General features: G+C 48.0%; 1 long non-coding RNA gene across 1 annotated transcript; it reads left to right on the forward strand.

The window, feature by feature from the left end:
- The first annotated feature begins 5,807 nt into the window (after window positions 1–5,807).
- Window positions 5,808–6,793, forward strand: LOC106003033. Its single transcript, XR_001175971.1, has 3 exons — window positions 5,808–6,095; window positions 6,200–6,277; window positions 6,693–6,793. It is a non-coding gene; the product is annotated as an uncharacterized LOC106003033 (long non-coding RNA).
- The last annotated feature ends 37 nt before the right edge of the window (window positions 6,794–6,830 follow it).

Genomic DNA, 6,830 nt, shown 5'->3' on the forward strand with positions numbered 1-6,830 from the left:
GGGCACCAGTGGCTCATGCCTGTAATACTAGCTATTCAGTTAAGATCTAAGGATTATAGTTTGAAGCCAGCCTGAGCTTATCTCTAACCACCAAAAAAAAAAAAAAAAGCTGGAAATGGAGCTGTGGCTCAAATGGTATAGTGCTAGCCTGAGCAAAAAGTTCCTAGGCCTTGGGCTGGGAAGGCGGCTCAGTGTTAGAGCGCTTGCCTTGCATGCATGAGGCCCTGGGTTCGAGTCCTCAGCACCACATAAGCAAAAAGAAAAAAGCCGGAAGTGGCACTGTGGCTCAAGTGGTAAGAGTGCTAGCCTTGAGCTGAAGAGCTGAGGGACAGAGCCCAGGCCCAGAGATCAGGCCCCACGACCTGACCCCCCCCCCAAAAAAAAGTTCCTAGGCCTTGAGTTCAAGCCCTAGGACTGGCAACAAAAATCAATAAGAATAAGGACAAGACCAGTTCAAGCTCTGATCTTCCAGAGCCTAGCCCTACCTGTCTGCTCTCCAAGGACTGAGAATTCAAAGTTGTAATTTTTCCCAATGTAGAGGCCTGAAATTACTTACGTGAGCTTAATGAGAAGACAGTTAGAAGGGAGGGTACTCTGAAGAAAATCCCTCTTGACCTGGGACTGTGGCTTAGTGGTAGAATGCTTGCCTACCATGCATGAAGCCCTGGGTTGGATTCCTCAGTACCACATAAACATAAAAAGCCAGAAGTGGCACTGTGGCTCAAGTGATAGAGTGCTAGCTCAGGGACTGTGCCAAGGATCTGAGTTCAAGTCCCAGAACTGGCAAAGAAAAACAAAACAAAACACTCTTCTGCCTTAGCTGAGACTGCAAAAACTGTCCGCTGTCACCCCTCTATTTCTTCAGTCCTCTTTCCCTGGGCTTTGGGGGTAGAGATGATTTAACTGAATAGGAAGGATAGACATTTACCAGAAGCAGAACAGGTTACTTGCTCCTGAAATACCCAGGGATCTGAATATTGAGCTTCAGCCAGGTGACTGGAGCAGAGGAACCACAGGATCCAGAAACAGCGAGTTCCTGGGGGTTGCTCTCTCCAGACCTAGGAAACAAGAGATGTACAAAATGACCTCTAGGAGGTACCCAGCCTCTAGCCCAGTGCCCCTACCTGAACCCCTTTGATCACCCTTGCTGACTGACCTCAAATAATACCACCAAGTCTGTAGGGAGTTAAGATTAAGCCAGATCTGGTAACTCAGTTCTCCCTGGCCACTCCCCATTCATAACATCCAAGCACACAAATGTTGCTAAGCTCCCAGTCCAGAGCATCTCCCAGTTCTCACAGCAGTGTCCCACCCAGTCCCCATCCTTTGAAAGTCTCCTTCAGCATCTAGGTCATGGATCTGGAAGTCATTCTGGGCAATGTTGCTCTCTCTGACCCCACCTGTTCTCTGAGCCCCTAATAAAACAGGACAACTCAGGCTGCAGGCCAAGTCCTTGTGTCCTCATCAAAGGCGACATCTGTCCCCTCCAAGAAGCTAGCCCTGGGGGGAGGGAAGGAGACAGGCACAAGGGAGAAACCTTGATCTTGCCTAGGCCCTCACCCCAAATTCCACTGCAGGTACAGATTATGGGTAGTGGCCCAGAGAGCCACAGAGGTCTGTATTCACACATGCCCTCACAGGCCTTCATACCTCTGAGTCCCTTCACATGAGAGCCCCTCCTGGGCTTACCCAGCTACCTGGGCTGCTGCTGTTGCCAAGCGGCCTTCTTTTATTCATGCGTTGTTTTATTGCTGGCAAATGCTGCTGCTTGCTGCTGTTGGAGGCGTTCCTGCCAAATCCATCCCAACATCTTGGCCTGGCATCAGGGCGGCATGCTAATGTGGAAATTTAAAGAGCCGCTCGGCTTTAAATCGGAATTTTAAATGAGCAGCAGTGCTCCGAGGGGACCCAGGCAAAATCTAACAGTATCTGATCTACCCTTCCTCCTCCTACACCCACAGTCTTACCACAAATTCCTCCCACCTCTCTCTTTGATTTGGACACTAGGTAAAGTGATGGCATGAAACATACCAGCAGAAGACGGAGTTACTGGGACAAGAATTGTTGCAAGTTGGGGTCCTCTAGACTAGTAAGGAACTAGGGTCCCCCACTCAAGACCAAGCCAAATGAAAGACAAGGAAGCAGAGCTAGGAATGGTGAAACCATTCATTCCTCACTTCCTGTTTTACAAAAACAAAAACGTAACATACACACCAAACAAAACAAACAAAAAACAAGAAGAGCCTTGCTCTACAGAGGAGGCAAGGTTGAATTCCATGAAGACACTCATGCACACCATACACTTGAACACATGCAGATGTGTGTACACAGCTGTGTGTGTAGTTTGGTTAGGATGCTTGTTGAGGCCCCTACAGGGTGTGTCCACAAAACTCATATGTGTGAGCTATTCACAGGAATTATTCATACTCAGGACAGTCCTCTTTCTTCCCACATTTAGTCCACACTGGCTTTAGCAAATTATTAGCATGAACTATGGCCCAGGTTTTTCCATGGATCTTACATTCACAGCTCCTGGCAGCTACCTTGAGTCAGCTGTGGTGATGGAACCCTGCAGTTTTTCTGCCAGGATTGGGGCAGGGGCACCTGAGGTCAACTTTTGCACCTGTCTTAGCCACAGTGTGGTGCCTCCTCTGGTGGCCAACAGATGACAGGCTCAGACATCTCACCTGGGATGCATGCTGGGCACTGCCTTGGTCTCAAAGGGAAGAGGAGGCTAATCAGAATCGAGAAAGGCAGAATCTGTGCCTCTCTGTGATCCTCTCTCCTTCCAAGTGGCCTCTCATTTTCAGAAGATATTTGTTGAGTGCCTGCCTACTTTTTTGGATTGTTAGCCTCAAGAATCTGGACATGCTGTTCTCATTGGGGGAATCCACAGAAATTCACATGGTGACCTCAACCTAACCCTAAGCTGCTACACCAAGGGATGCTCCCAGATCTTCCCTAAGGTTCCTCCTCCCTCAAAGAAAATGGCTTTTCCAGGAGCTAGTGTGGCTGCCAGCCAAGAGGCTTGGGGCAGGGCCTGGGGCATGCAGCTGGCACTTGCCTACTAGACCCCCCAAGGAACCCCTCCTCCACTCCCATAGCCCCATTCAGATGGCTCTTGGGCTACAGGAAAACAGAACTGTTACCCATTCCTAGAGGAAAGTTTGAGCTAAAAAGGGCCTCACTTGTCTCTCCATTATAAGTTGCTCCAACATCCTTCACCCAGACTAGATAAACTAAAGACCACCAAGCAATATTATATGGGTTGAGTTAGGGCTAGCTGGGAAGGGAACTTGAGGCCTGTGCTAACTTTCTGGAAGAAGGTGTTGAGGTCATGAAATACATGAGAATAAACTCCTGTACTTTTGCTTTTTTTTTTTTCCTGAGACTGGGACTCAAACTTGTCAGCTGACACTTCCTGTCCTTGGCTGGTGCTCTACCACCTGAGCCACACCTCCAGCCAATGGATGAACAACTTAATGTATGATAAGACATGAAGTGCTGGGAATGTTGCTTAATGGTAGAGTGCTTGCAAGCCCTGGGTTCAATTCCTCAGGCTGGAAGTGGTGCCTTGGCTCAAGTGGTAAAGTGCTAACATTGAGCAAAAGAAGTTCAGGGACAGTTTCCAGGCCCTGAGTTCAAGCCCCAGGACAAAAAAAAAAAAAGATAGGATATGAAGAAGGGCTGATGAATCTGCCTCTCTCATTTAATTAGCAACATGTAAATAGTATGCAAACAATACCTTCTTTGCTTAGAGACCACTAAGCCTCTGATTTTTGAAGTGGATTCCCAAGGGACTTCTTTTTTTTTTTTTTTTTTTTGGGTCCAGTCATGGGGCATGAACTCTGAGCCTGGGTGCTGTCCCTCAGCTCTTTAGCTCAAGGCTAGCGCTCTACCACTTGAGCCACAGTGCCACTTCCGCCTTTTTTCTATTTGCTTATGTGGTGCTGAGGAATCGAACCCAGGGCCTCATGCATGCAAGGCAAGTGCTCTACCACTGAGCCACCTTCCCAGCCCTCCCAAGGGACTTCCAAGCAGCATCTCTGATACCCCCAAAGGATGGGACAGTCAGGCTAAGGAGAAAGACCTGTGCTTCTAGCTTATTCCCTAGATGGACTCACTTTCCCTACTGTGGGCCTCAGTTTCCTTATATTGGATGGTGTCTAAGGTATTTTTCCAATGCTAACAATATAGGGTTCTCTGTTCTGGGACCCAGTGCCAGCATAGGGTGGAAGGGTTAAGTCAGTCCTAGGGTGGAAGTCAAAGCCCTTGGCTTTCTTGCCCCAGCTACCCACCTCAATTTTGTCATACCATCCTACTCCCCCACCCACACACATGCCATCCCAAGCATAGGCAATTTCTCAAAGGCAGTGTTCTCTCTCTCTCTTATCCCATGCCTTCACCCTCACTGTTTCCTCTGTCCAGAATGCCCTTCTTGTGCTTTAGCTCTTCATCTGACTAAACTCTGACTGTCACAGCCTTTTCTCCTCCACTCCCTTGTGACAAGGTGCCTCACTCCTGAGTGCCTGGGTACAGTTTCTCTCTTTTCCCATTAGACCATGAATTTTTAGTTTTGTTCAAGACTGAATTGTGAGTATAAGTATATTCATTTTTTTAAAGCTACTGTGTAACAAATGACCACAATGTTGGTGGCTTAAAACAACAGAAGTGGCTGGGAATGTGGCTCAGTGATAGAGTGCTTGCTTAGCATGCACGAAGCCCTAAGTTCAATTTCTCAATACCACATAAACAGAAAATGCCAGAAGTGGCACTGTGGCTCAAGTGGTAGAGTACTAGGGACAGTTCCTTGGGCTTTGAGTTCAAGCCCCAGGACTGGCCAAACAAACAAACAAAAACCAAGTTCACTTTCTCACATTTTTGAAGGCCAAAGTTTCAACATTCACTTCTCTGGGCCAAATATCAAGCATCAGCAAGAACTTACTCTTTCTGGAGGCTGTACAGGAGAATCCATTCCTAGTGGCTACTGGAATCCCTTTGCTGTGGGCTAGTCACACCAGTTTTCTGCCTTCCTCTTCACATCACCTTTTAATCTTTAGGCTTATTCTCTCTCTCCTTCTGTCCTCCTCCCTCCCTCTCTTCTTCCCTCCTTCCCCCCCCCATCATATAATTAGGATTGAACTCAGGGTTGCCCACATGTTAAACAAGCACTCTGATGCTGGGCCACATCCCCAGTACACTAAACTTTTATTTTGAGACAGTGTCACTAAATTGCCCAGACTGGCCCAGACTGGAATCTTCTGGCCATAGCCTCCCTAGTAGCTAAGATTACAGACATTCCTCTCTTTTCAGGACACCTGTGGTGGCATTTAGAGCCCACCCACATGATCCAGAATAATCTCGTCAGCTCAATATTCTTAATTATATCTACAAAAACTCTTTCCAGCTAAGGTAACATTCACAGGTTCTGAGAATATATCTTTAGGAATATAATCAGACTACCAAAATAAGCAAGGACATTTAAATGTTTGCCAGTTATTAAGTATCTCCATGTACCAAACATGGCAGACATTGTTCTCATCTAAATCTTAGAATAACCCTGAAAAGTAGATATTAATGGCTGTATTCTAAAGCCAAGGAAACTGAGATTGAGTCACCTACTAAAGGTTTCATAGCTAGTAAATGATAGAACTAGAAACCAAATGAGCTTGGTTCCAGAACCAGTATGCTTTTGTCTCACCAACAGCCTCTGAGCCTAACCCAGACACTGGCACAGATGCTTTTGCCTGAATGGACATGCAAAAAAAATAAAGAAAGAAAGGAGAAAGGTGCACAGGAAGGGAACCTGAGGCCAGGCTTTCCTAGTGATATGAACTCAAGCTTTCTTTTGCCAAGCAGTCTTACCACTCCTCTAATCCTCTTCCACCAACCCTGACCCCCTTTTTTTTTTGCAGGAGCCTGGAATCACCCCAGTTTGCAGCCCCCTGCCAACTACTGCTGCCCAGAATGGTGGCAGAGTGCCTGGTCTTCAGACAGGAGCTATCAAATCATAGAACCAGAGGGACATCTGGAGGTCACCTCATTGAGCCCTCTGCCGGCATCCAGTCCTGCTCATGAAGACAGCGACAGACAAGGTGAGGTCAGCGGGCAGTAGAAGAGTGAAGTTGCCATCTCTTCCTTCAGCTACCCTTTCTCCTGCCACACCTGTTAACAATTTCTATTACGTATCCTCATTTAGATCTGACCTTCTAGACATGCACAATGAAAACTGGCGGGGATCAGAAGACCTATGACCTAGTCCTGGATTCTCCAAAAAGTAAGTCCAGATTTTTGGCCAAGTCCCTTCAACACTCTGGGCCTCTAATTCTTCATCTTTAAAATGGGATAGATAGTGGTGGCAATGAGAGCGCCCCTCTCACATGGCTATGGGGGGTGGGGAGAACACAATGGGGGGGCGGGGTTTGGAGTAAGGCAGGTGCTGCAGGAATATTTTATCACAGCCCCTCAGCCCTCCAGCCAAAACCCCTTCATTCTGAATAATCCTGCTCACCTCAGCCAGTGTGGTCTGCCTTGTGCGCTAGACTGTGAACGTCTCCTGGCAGGATCTTGCTCATTTTTGTAATCGCTGCCCGTTCCCGGGCAGGCAGGCTCAATATATATTTGATCAACGAGTGTGGGGGTGAGTCAGATCCCCAGTGCTGACACCCACCACCACCAACCCTCCTTCGAAGGACTGTTCGCTCTGGGGTCCGGACAGCCGAGGTAGCACGGCGGAGAAAGGACGCGCTGCAGCTTTAAGATTTCTCCCGGGCGTCCGGTTGCCAAGGCGCGGTTGCCAGGGGCCTGCGCGGAGCGGCGTCCGGCCTTCG

Source organism: Dipodomys ordii, unplaced genomic scaffold, assembly GCF_000151885.1.
Source record: "Dipodomys ordii isolate 6190 unplaced genomic scaffold, Dord_2.0 Scaffold7, whole genome shotgun sequence".
NCBI lineage: Eukaryota > Metazoa > Chordata > Mammalia > Rodentia > Heteromyidae > Dipodomys > Dipodomys ordii.